The 12,361-nt window shown below is 46.8% G+C and overlaps 1 protein-coding gene across 7 annotated transcripts in view; it reads right to left on the reverse strand.

Annotated features, from left to right (window-relative positions):
• Frmd4a (FERM domain containing 4A) overlaps positions 1-12,361 on the reverse strand; it is a 611,671-nt gene that overhangs the window by 53,969 nt on the left and 545,341 nt on the right. The gene's annotated exons all lie outside the window — the stretch shown is intronic.

The raw sequence follows: 12,361 nt of genomic DNA on the forward strand, positions 1-12,361 counted from the left end.
CTGTCGCTGTACAGATACTGCAGTCTTGCCTTGCCAGCAAGAGAAGGTCCAGCGAACCCCAGGAGTGAAAAAAAGCCGATCTTGAGGTTGGGAGGCAATTAGGGCTGCTTCTGATTGCTCTAGGAGTGGTGTGCCTTTTTCTGGATGAAAGTGAAAGTTACTTAGCGGTCTAGGGAATGTCACCAGAGGCTAAAGCTCTGTGTACCCGGGTTTGCGTCTATTATGTTCACGGAGCTTCCCTTCCGTTTCCTTCTATGCACTTAGAATGTGAGTTTGTTTTGATGAAGAATAAAGCAGGGTGCCTGATCTTGTCTTTGCCTGAAAGAATGGCTGATTCTTCTCTGCAGTCCTGTTTCTCTACTCCATATGGGGGCATAGCTTTTTAGGTTTTGTTCCAGACCAAGTCCCCAGTTCTCTATTACAGCATCCACTTTTCAGACAGGAAGGCCATTTCCCTGTGCTCCATAAGCCCTGTTTTCCCCAGGCCCAGAATGCAGTTAGTCAATACTTGGCCGGTGGATTTACCACCCAAGTAAAACTGGGCTGCAGTTAAAACCGGTTTCTAGAGTGGCTGCATTCTTTCATCTTCACACTCTCCTCAGTGGAATTCTAGAATTATTTTGTCCACATGGGTAGCCTGAAGGGCGAGGGGCCACCTCTTCATCCACAGCGCGTTTCACTCTGAAGCCAGAGAGGAGACTTTTCTGTCTCTCTGGAATCAGTTTCAAGTGAGTGGAGAGACATTGCAAGGAACGCAAATGATCCAAAGTCTTGCTCGCATTGGCTGAAATGGCTCTGTGTCCATCCTGCCTTAGTCACTTAAATACAAAGAACTACGTCTTAGGCAATGGGTACTCTGCCTCCATGAATCCCTCAATGCAGACACTTGGAGTCTCTGATACCCACTTGTTGGGTATAGATATCACCTATAGAAAACTTCACCACAGCCATGTAAGCACTAGAACTACTTGACTCTATGACCTTGGCCTTACATACAACCTGCCACACCACAGAATGCCATGGCAAGACACAGGCTTTAGAGTCCGAAGCCTCTGTTTAAATCCAGGCTCCCCTCCTTCCACCTCGCTGGCCTTTAACTCGTAGCAATCCCTTTAGCATCCCTTTCCCATTTGTAAAATGTTAAGAACGGCTCCTGTGTGATCGATCTTAACAACAGCAGATCCTGATCTCAGCAACGGTATAAATAAGTAGTCAACGAACACGGACCTCACTGTGCTTTCCTTATGTTCTTAGTGCTTCCAGATTCTAGCAAATGAGAGAGAATAACTGTAGTACCACCAGAATTCGTTTCTTACATTTCCCAAGTCTTGACTTGAAGCTTAAAAAATTAAATTAGATTGTGTGTATGCTGGAAATCTTACAGTAAGTATAAAGGCTTTTCTTTCTCCCTCCCTCCCTCCCTCCCTCCCTCCCTCCCTCTCTCCCTCCCTCCCTCTAAAGGATGCCCTTCTCAGACCCTACCCTACATCCACCCTAACCAAGCAAAGTGGATCCTTGTTCAGGGCTGGCTTCATGGATGTGTGACTCAACTGACCCTTGCTCAAGAGGGTCATGCACCTGCTGTTGCCATCTCGAAATTTCCAATGTGTTTTCATCTGTTTTGATGAACCCTCCCAGTGATATAGCTGGTCCTTGTCTCAGTAGCATGGAGTGGGGGTGGGAGTTAGGAGCCCCATCTACATCCGATGTACAGACTAGAGAAGGTAGACACCTCCCCAGGCGGAAGAGAAGCTACACCTGGCATGAACACTCAGGAGTAAGAGTCACTTGGGCCTTTTTTGGGAAGTGCCTCCAGGCCCGATAAAGAATCCTGGAGCGCAATGCTCTGAGGGTCGGTTTCCTGGCAACAACTTCTTCCCCAGCTCCTTGCAAAAATATAAAACACAAACCATGCCTTTCCTCTAAGTGGTCCCTGATGCTGTGCAGTGTGGAGATCTGTGTGTCTGCCAAAGGGCCCAAACAAAACCATCTGGGCTTGCTGCAGCCCCTCCTCATCTTAGCCAGGGTGGCTGGCCAGGGAAAGGGGAGGGGCTTCTGCCTTAGACCTGCTTGGAGGGTGAACCCTGGAGTCCTGATTCCCAGGGTGCATCCCTGGGGTGATGTACTTTCTGTAGAAATTGTTGTAGGGGGGCAGAGCAGTGGATTCCCTGATAGCTGTTTTTAGCACAACTTTGTCTTAGTTTTTATTTTGCAAGTTAAATACTCAGCAGGAAAGGTGGGAGTAGAAAAAATGAGTGGGTAGTTCTTCTAGATCTGACGGTTGCTTGGGGACATAAGAATCCCAAAGGAATGGATGAGGACACGCGCACACAGGCAGCTACACTGGCTGCCACTCTTTTTGTTTTCCATGCAAAGGGGGTGGAGCTAGGGAGCCAGCAGGCTGCTGATGGCTGGGGTGGGGTGGGGGAGTTGGAAGGCTGTGGGGTGGAGAGGGCAGGGACAGCTGTTGCCCGTGGCAGGGCTGGATGTCATTTAAGCTGAAGGCACTATGCTCTTTGTGGGGGTCTAGGGCCTTTCTGTTCATGTGTTGCTGCACCCCACTTAGAACCCCTGGCCGCTCAACACTCAGCTTTCAGGCTGGTATAGTGAAAAACAGTAAGGAAATAAGCAAAGGAAAGATGCCTGGTTTCGCATCCCCCTGTAAACAGGGAGGGATGAGCTATTAGATGCTGGTAAGACCTCATCCTTGGGGCCAATCCAGAGGAGCCTCTATGGCCTGGTTTCCAGAGATCCAAGCTATCCCTGTAAAGTCACCAGTGTGATTTGAGACCCCACACAAAGACACACCAGACAGTAGATAACTGTGGCAAACACCGGGCTGGCTCGCTATGGACTTCAACAACTTCCTGTGGCCAATTACATGCCGAAGGAGCTAATTATAAGCGTAACTATGTAGTTCTATCAATAATCAGGGATTCTGTTGATTCATACCTGTTAAATCAAGGCACTTCAGCTAGGCATCCTCCACAAAGCTCCACAGACACGGTTTCTTTGCTCATTTAGCAGCCCCTCCGCCAAGGAAGAAAAAGTGGGAGCTTTTTTTTGGAGGGTGGTGAAGAAACAAGGCCCACAGAAGTGAGGGGAAACTGCCTCGGGCCACACAACAAGTTTCTCAAGGAACCAGACATAGAAGTCAAGGGCGCCTGGTTCATTACTGCAGCCACTCACTCTGCAGTGTTTCCCAGGAGCCCACCAATTAGTGAAAACAGCTCCTACTCACTAATGGGTGGTTAACTTTACAAGTGGAGTGCTTTTTCACAAACGAGCAGCAATGTGCCTGAGAGGAGACCGCGTCAAACCAAGTTCTTTTCCCTCTCCTACAGGATGCCTTTGCTTTTCTTTCACACTGTAAATAATAATACATGTTACTTTCTTTTCTTGGAGACCTAGCTTCATGCAGCTTCTACAAAGCAACTGCCTTAATAACCAGCAGCTTTAGTCAAAGACTAAGAGACAACCGCCATGATAAGAACAGCCTGATGACTGGGTTTGCACAGGAAATAAAAGCTTAAGAGGCCTGGCACCATGACTCTTGCTTGTGAGCCCGTCACTCAGAAGGCTGAGGCAAGAGGATCAGCCTCAGATACATAGCAAGACCCTATCTCTACTAATAAGAATGAGTTAAGGGACCCCCCCCCAAAAAAAAAAAACTTAGAGCAACCATCAGTAAGGCCTTTTACTAAAATGGTGTTTGACCCTAATGGTCCTAGATAAGAGTTCTCAGTCTTTGATCTAGCCTTCCTGTAGTAACAGGTCTGCTACTGTCCCATTCTGGACCTGAGTGCCCTCATGCATAAAACTGAGATGGGAAACATTTATCCACACAGAGCAAACAAAAGCGGCTAATAACTATTGTTTTTGAGCCCTGAATGTGACGGTGTGCTCTGTAAATCCTTAATGAGCAGCGGTCTCCTGCACCCTGGCTCCTATTAGCGGGTCTGCTAGATTCCCATATCCTGTGCGTGGCTAAGGCTGTGGCAGAAGAAGGGGCCTCAGCTCCACTGGACTTCCTCTCCAACCAGCATTTATGAAGCACTGTGGGGTGGCAAGCAGAGGAACGGGCGGGCTGTCAGGATGGTGTAGGAATAAAGACTTGAGAGGAAGCTAGGTTTAGTGGCTCTGATTCTTGACCAAGACTTTAGGGAGCCTTGTCTTCCTCCTGTCCCTGAGGCTGAGTCATAGAGCCCCTGAATGACCTCCTTATGAGTAACTTCCTGCTCCATCCAGAGGGACCATTATACAGAATCCCATCAGCCATCTGGTCTTCTTCTTCCTTTCACAGATGCTGCTGCTCTGGTAGACAGAGACTAAGAGCTGCCAGAGGTTAAGTATGTGATTGATGTTGGGTCCCAGGCCTTGTGACTTCTTATCCTGCGCTCTTTCTATTATGCCCCAGAGTCCCAATGACGAGCGAGAACAATGATGCTTCAGATCCTTCAACAGACTAGCTTTGGCAATCTGAATTGTGCTGCGCATGCTCCAATGCTGGCAAGGCGTTCTCAAATAGAATGACACTCACGGAGAGGATAAGTCTTCAAGCCCCGAAGAAAACAGACAGAAAAAATCCACTTCCTAATTTCACTTCTGCTCTTTCCCCTTTCCTGAAACACTACCACTCATGATACCCTGGCTTTACCTTTACATTCAGCACCTAAAAAATGAGATGGCAAACGGAGGTGCAACAGAGATTCCCAGTGCTGTGCATACAGGGGATTGGTCATGGGCATCTGGGAAGAGTCTAGGGGGCAACAGAAGTAGGTACACGAATGTGGAAGAAACAGTTGGGGCCACATGTTCATTTTAAACAGTTCCATGGACATCCAATGTGTTTTACTTTATTTATAGAGGAAAGAGAAGCAAAGGCATTGTGTTTTAGGTTGAGCTCTAATGCCCACCTAGTCCAGTCTCTTTCATCCATTCACATTGGTGGATGTCTATGGTATATGGATAGCTATGCTAATAAGCAAGAGGAAGACTATGATGCCTAGCGTGTTTCTACAGCTATCCCTCCAGCCCACAGTATGTGCATCTGCTTGTCCCTCCACTCAGGAGTTGAAAATACTTGGGAAAAAAAATGGTCTGCACTGAACACAAATATACAGTCTGTTTTTATCTTGTCATGATTCCCAAATCTACACAATGTCATAACTATTTCCATAGCATTTCCATGGTATTAGGTATTGCAAATCTCATAGACATGAGTTAAAGTATATGGGAAACTGAGCAGGTTGGCGCACATCCATAATCCTACTACTTAAGAAAACGAGGCAGAAGGATTGCTACCAGTCTGAGTGCAGATTAGGATGCTTAGCATAGAGAGTTCCAGGACAGGCTGGGTTACACAGTGAAACCCTGTCTCAAAAACTAAAAGAAATGATAGTATAGATAGGGCCATAAATGCATACGTATATGCAAATACTGTATCATTTTATGTAAGGGGTTTACCAACTGAAGGTTCTGGAACTAACTAATTTACCATGGACAATGAGGGCTAGCTTCCATTACAACTCTCAGGTCACACTCCATCACCAAGGGAAATCAGGGCAGGAACTCAAAGCAAGAGCCTTGAGGTAGGAACTGAGGCAGAAGCCATAGAAGAATGGTGGCTACTGCCTTTCCCCTCCAGCGCTCCGCCTGTGCTTGCTCAGTTTGCTCTCTTCTACAACCAGGACCACTTGTCCCGGGGTGACACCACCCACAGTGGTCAATCATTGGTCAAGAAAATGCCCACAGGTGTGGACGCATTTACTTGGCTGAGGTTCCCTAGTCTCAGATGACACTAGCTTGTGTCAAGTTGACAAAACCTAACCGGCACAAGGAGCAATCACCCTGGCTTGAAGGTCAAGGGTTCTCCTTTCTGGCCCTGAACTTGCAAGGCCTTTTAAATTTGAATCTCCAAGATGAGGGATTCATATACCCTGTCCATACATTGGTCAGAGTTGGCATTGCAACTCCAAAGAACATCCCAGCACTGTTCCCTTGAATTTTAAAATGAATGGTCTTGTTCTAAATATTTCCTATTAATGGGTAATACTGTTCAAACAATACTCATTAAAAGGACGGTTTTCAAAGTCGTGCTCTCTACCATATATTTAATAGCTACGTATCTTCAGCGATCTGGTTTATGTCTTCAGTTTATTCACTTTAGAAATAATGCTATGAATGACAACACTGTACCTATAGGGCTACTGAATTAATGTATTCATCTATACAGAATGCCTTAACTTAGTGCCTGGCACCCAGTCAGCATTCAGTAAGCACTAGCTGCTCTCACGTCCATTCCCCTTCACTGATTATACTGCTACTATTCTTCTTAATGTAAAACATAAATGTTCTTGATAGTTTGATCATGTGTCAGTCTAAAGTTCAGGTTTGTACCATTTTCTTTGAAAGCTGATGAATATGGCACCAAGGGTATTAAAATGTTTTCCTTACACATTTTATGTTTACTTTTTATTTATTTATTTGTGTGTGTGTGTGTGTGTGTGTGTGTGTGTGTGTGTGTGCGTGCGCGCGCGCACGCGCGCGTGCGCCACAAGGCATGCATGGGGGTCAGAGGACAGTTTGCAGGAGTCAGTTTTCCTCTTTTCCACATGAGTTCCAGGGATGGAACTCAGGTTATTGGACTTGGTGACAAGTGCCCTTCCTCACTGAGCCATCCTACCATTGTCCAAATACTATCTGTCCAACTGACTTTCTCACACTGTCAGCATGTGTGTGAGCTCACTCTGAGCCTAACCTAGGGTTCTTCATTCTAGCTGGGCAGAGTTCAAGATGTTCTCTCTGGGCTTGTTTGTTCCTAGTCATTTCTAGCCAACCCCCTCACCTGCTGATGTATAACTCTGTCCCTACATCATCTCTATCATATGTCATCCACACCATTTACACCTACCTATTTGTGATGTTAGGGATACAACCCAGGCCTTGTACCTGCCAGGCAAGCATTCTACTGAGCTACATCTCCAATCCCATTGTAATTTTGACCAGAGTCCATTTTGACCATTTCCCTGCTATGACTTCTAATCTTGAAACATTGATCCTAAAAATCAAATGTCCTCCTATAATAGGACTTAGTATTAACCAGTGGATTTAGACACCACAGGGACCAAATTAGGCCCTTCAAAGTGTACAAACCACGACCACAGGCAGTGAGTGGAGGGCGCACGTCCTCCATAGCTTGTTGAGCATTCGTGGGCATCTATTTCCTCTTGGGAATGCTCGCAAACCCAGCAACTAAAACAATGGCTAATTTTCCTCCGCAGCCAGACCTAATGGACTCAATATGTTTCTCCAGATAGTCTTCCCCCCTTCTCACTGTCAGACATCAGGAACTCCAAACTAATATGGTTAATCCAGTGACAGATGCCCAGAAAACCAAGCACCGACCCTTTAATGGATGGCCTCTTTTTAACCCATCAAAAACCTTTTAGTTTCATTTGGCTTAAGAATCATTAGGAAAAGAGAGAGAGGTTAATAAGTCCTTAACAGAGCCTGGAGAGAAACAGGCCATTTGATTCCCCCTCCTCCCACTGGATTTAATTTCCTCTTATCTTTTTTCCCTGAGGACCGGTCTCTATGATTTTTTTCCCTCTCTACTTCAGCTTTTTCTTACAGACGACTTTATCATGAAGCTTTGGCAAACATGATTACTTTAAGAAGGTATTGTGTTTTCCTTTCTCTTCAGGATGTTACCCGCCCCCCTTCAACTGAGTGAGCCTCTGGAAAGCAAGGGGCGTGAGTGATAAATGGGGTCATTGCCTGGGGATGCGCAATATCCGGGTCTAACTGAATTTCCTTGCAGCGAGCACTATGCCCCATTGCTGTGTGGCTTAACTTCTCTGCACGTCAGTTTTCCCTTCACAAAGACTTCCTCCATTGCCACCTGCAGCAGGTGAGAGAGCTGGCCCTGGGGTCACAAGAGTGGGAGAGCTAGCCCTGACCCTCACCAGCTGCAGTGCACGAGAAAGCAGTCTCTGCTTCCCTTCTGGGCAGCACACTAGAGCTGACCCTCTTGTTGGGACGCAAGTGAGCTAGCCCTGAGGGTGTAAGAGCAGGAGAGCGGACTCTGCACTGCCCTTACACACCCTACAGCAATTGGGAGAGAGGGCCCTGTATCTTGTCTGGGCAAGACAGTAGAGCTGGCCCTGGTGATATGAGTGAGGGGGACCCAGACCTGAGGGCCTGAGAGCAGGGGAACTGGTCTCATTCCTTGCAGTAGGCTGCATTGGGTGAGCTAGCCAGGGCAGTGCTGGAGAGCAGCTCATCTGGATAGTGACCATGAGGGAAAACTAGCGAGCTGACCAACCCAGCTACCACCCAGGCCCAGGGCTATAAGTTGGCCCATCCCAACACCCACCAAATCTATGAACTGTTGGAGCATGTGAAGAGGATGAACCTACAGATCCAAAACAGTAGGATCTCCATGACACAGGACAACAACAGGATATCCAAGAGGAGCCCCAGTGAGAGGCCATTATTGGTGGTGTAGCAGAAACCAGAGGCCTGAACCAGACCAATGACTCATAGCAATAAACACAAGTACAGATGTATCAACTAAAGGGTAAACTATGTGACTCACCGGGCCACACTACAGCTTCCACAAGATTCTTCTTGTTGTATTTGATTTTGTTTTGTTTTGGTTCTTTGCTTTGTTTGGTTTTGGTTTTTCTATTAAATTTGGTTTTGTTTTGAGGGGAAGTTGCAAGGGCAGAGGGCAGATGTGAGGGGACATGGAGATAGGTGGGATTGGAATGCATGATGTGAAGTCCACAAAGAATCAATAAAAGTAAATATATATATATATGAAAGACTTCCTCCAGTAGGTGTGATGGTTAATCACTATTGTGAATCACCTAGGAGACACACATCCCTGGCATGCCTGCTAGGGTGTTTCTAGGGGAGTTTAACTGAGTTGACCCACCCTGAATGTGGGCACCGCCATTCCCTGAGCTGGGGTCATGACAATAACATGGGAAAGAAGAGAAGCTAATTATCACCATTTATCTCCCTCTGCTTCCTGAGAGTAGACAATGTGACCAGTTCCTGCATGATACTGCCACCGTGCTCAAACCGTGAGCCCAAATCAACCCTTCGTTGCCTTTGTCACAAGGATGAGGAAAGTAACTAATACTTGGATAACAAGAGAGTGGGAATGAGTGAGTCTAGAGAGGCTCCAGTACATAGTGTAAGAGGATAAGTATGCAGTACATGTAAGAGAAAACTGTAATGGGCCATTTCACTTGCTTAGTCAGAGAGACATTGGGCAGGCTGTTCTAAAGTGTTTATTTCATGTAGTGACTTTGCGTGGCAAATGCTGTACTTCTCTATTTGTTTTAGAGGTGAGCACTTCAGTTTGCTGGTACCCAGGAGCTCTATCTAAGGATGTGGCATTATCACAACATCCCCATCCCTCTTGTGGAGGTCTTCTGACCCTAGGGAAAGCTGAGGCGGATGGCAGAAAATGACAACAGACTCTACAAGGGAGTTCAGCTATTCATTTGTAACTACAAAGCTCTTCAGCTTAAAGACGGTCAAGCAGTAACACTCTACCCCTGTGTCACCCAAAGGGACAAAGGCAGCATGGTTGGTGGCAAGGGCTTTTTCGGGGTCATTCTTTAACAGCAGCTGGTTTGTGCATTCATACCCCTGGTGCTTCAAGAATGGCCCTTCTTGCTGATGATTCTGTCTATCTATCTATCTATCTATCTATCTATCTATCTATCTATCTATCTATCTATCAGATTTTTGAGACGGGGTTTCTTTGTGTAGCACTGGCTGCCCTGGAATTTACTCTGTACATCAGTATGGGCTTGAACTCAGAGATCCACCTGCCTCTGTTTCTCGAGTGCTGGGATTAAAGGCCTGTGCCACTATACCAAGCATGATTTTATTTTATTGTTTTGAGACTGGATCTTGTGTGCTTGAACTGCTGGTCCCCTGGCCTTGTCCTTACAAGTGCTGGGATTACAGGTGTACACTACTATGTCCTGTTTCATGCAGTGCTAGGTGAGTGCTTTACCAGCTCAGTTACATCTCTGGCTTCTACAGACCTGGTCCAGGTGGGTGGGAGAGGGAGACTCCTGCATGCTGCTGAGAATTCAGTTGTGAGCTCTAGACCTCTCTACTGGGATAGGGAGCCTGGTTTGAGGCTGGTTGGCAGATGGCAGGACAGTAGATCTGCAGGTTTCTTTCAAGCCAGTCACAGGATGAAGCCTTTGTGTCCCTCAGGCTGCCCTGCAGCCAAAGCTGTCCCTGGCCAGCGGAGAGCAGGAAGTAGGTAAGTTGGCCTGGGTTTTTTGCTAGAAGATTTGACTGCCCAGCTTTTCCAAGGCAAGCAATGGGCTGGGCTGAGTGACCCTCTCTACAGCAGAGGTCCTGGCTGCTACTCCTTTATGGGTCTCCCTGCTGGAGCAAAGCCTTCTTCAGAAAGATGATGAGTTCTAGAGGTCGAGAAGACTTCAACTCCCATATTCCCGTCTTTCCGGAAAGGCTGGTCCTACTTTTCCAGCTCTGGTGTCTCCCTTTCCCCTGCAGGAATTCTGAAGTGGTCAGGTCAGTTTGAAGATTCCTGAACTTACAGGAGGAGGGAGGAGACAGCAGGGGAAAACAATTGAGGTGCTCAGCGTCCTACCCCGAGCCACATCCTCTCATCAGGGCTGCTCCTGGCACCACAGACTTCCCAGTCCTGGCCTGGGTAGTTCTCCCAGATATCTACACCCGTCCCTCTATAAAGCCGTCATCTTTTTTCAGATGTCTTCACCACATTCAAGCTTCTGGAATGTACTATATATTTTTTTTTCCATCCTGGAGCACAATGCCTGAGGCAAATCAGTTACTATCTGTTACTCAACAGCTGGAGACTGAGTGAATGAAGGAAGAAGGTTAAGAAATGCAATTCAGAGATGTGGAAAGTCATATGGATGGTTTGTGACGGGAGCGGGTATCTGAGCTCGAATTCAGACTACTTCTACAAAGGAGCCTGTGCTTCTTTAAAGGTACAGTTCTAGGGATAGGAAGATAACTCCGTGAGAAAAGTGTCTGGTGAGAAAGAATGAGAACCAGAGCTTGATCCTTAGAACCTATGTATAGTGGCATGAACATACCATTCTAGAGTTGGGAAGACAGGACTTGCTAGCCAGCCAGCCTAGCTGAATGTGCAAGCCTCAGTCCAGTGCTTTCCAAAAACAAGGAGTGAGAGGTACCCCAGGAACACCATTTGAGGTTGACCTCTGGACTCCAGTCTCCACATGTACCACACGCACATATATGCACATACATGACCACCCTTCCCCCAAACCAAGTGCATTTTAAACTATTCATGGCCATAGGGAAGCAGCAGTTAGGGCCAGATGAAGGACGGAGAATGGAAGAATCCAATTAAGAACTCAGAGTCCTGAGCAGCTCTATTTAAACACAGCAGGATTCCAAAAGGAACGGGGGTGTCTATAAACCCAGGAGCCCTGGAATTCTAATGCCCACTTGGACTGAACAGCTCATGCTGTGTAGAAACTGCCTCTGTCTGCTCAAGGTTCTTTGTCAGTATGCCCTGGCAGGGTGGGTCCCTGCATTGGAGTTCACTGGCCCATCAATCAGCAGGTGCTGTTGCTCTGACGCTACCTGGTGGGCAGAATTGTATCTGTCAGGTTCCGGCTGTGCTGGAGTTGGGTGTTAAACAGGCTTAGCAGTTTTTAGGAAGGTCAGAGCACCCTGGGTTTCCCCCATGAACCATGCTGATTGGAAAAAAAATCTTCCCAGCAGTGCAGCAGTTCAGCAAAGGAAAGCTGCTGCACTCTCCCGTGACGACAAGGTCACCAGAACTCAACACCAGGGTCCCCAGTCTAACACATTCACTTCTATAACAGAGAAAGAGTCCAAGGAACCCCAAGTGTCTGACGGTCTGAATGATCCCAGCAGTACGATCTTGACAGCCAGGTGCTACCAGCTCTAAATTTCTTTTTGGTCCAACAGACAAAAGTTAAATCAAAGGCAAATCCAGATGGAAGCCATTTTTTAATCTCTCTCTCTCTCTCTCTCTCTCTCTCTCTCTCTCTCTCTCTCTCTTCTCACCTACAAATATAAGTGGTAAAAAGTCACAGGCCCACTCTTGTCCCTTGCAAATGTCTCACTGCTTACTTGGAGTGAGTGCTTGAAACCCTTCCATGAGAGTTATCCTATTTATACTTAAGTCCATTAGGCCACTGTACACATACATGCTAGGATGTCTTCAAAATTAGCAGTGTTGCAACACACTATTAGATACTTTACTCCAAGTACTTTTTTTTTTTTTCTTCCCAGATAGGGTCTTATTATCCAGCATTGGCTGGCCAGGTACAGATAGGGT

The sequence above is a fragment of the Peromyscus californicus genome, unplaced genomic scaffold (genome assembly GCF_007827085.1).
Source record: "Peromyscus californicus insignis strain IS unplaced genomic scaffold, ASM782708v3 Scaffold_8__1_contigs__length_139910024, whole genome shotgun sequence".
NCBI classification, from domain to species: domain Eukaryota; kingdom Metazoa; phylum Chordata; class Mammalia; order Rodentia; family Cricetidae; genus Peromyscus; species Peromyscus californicus.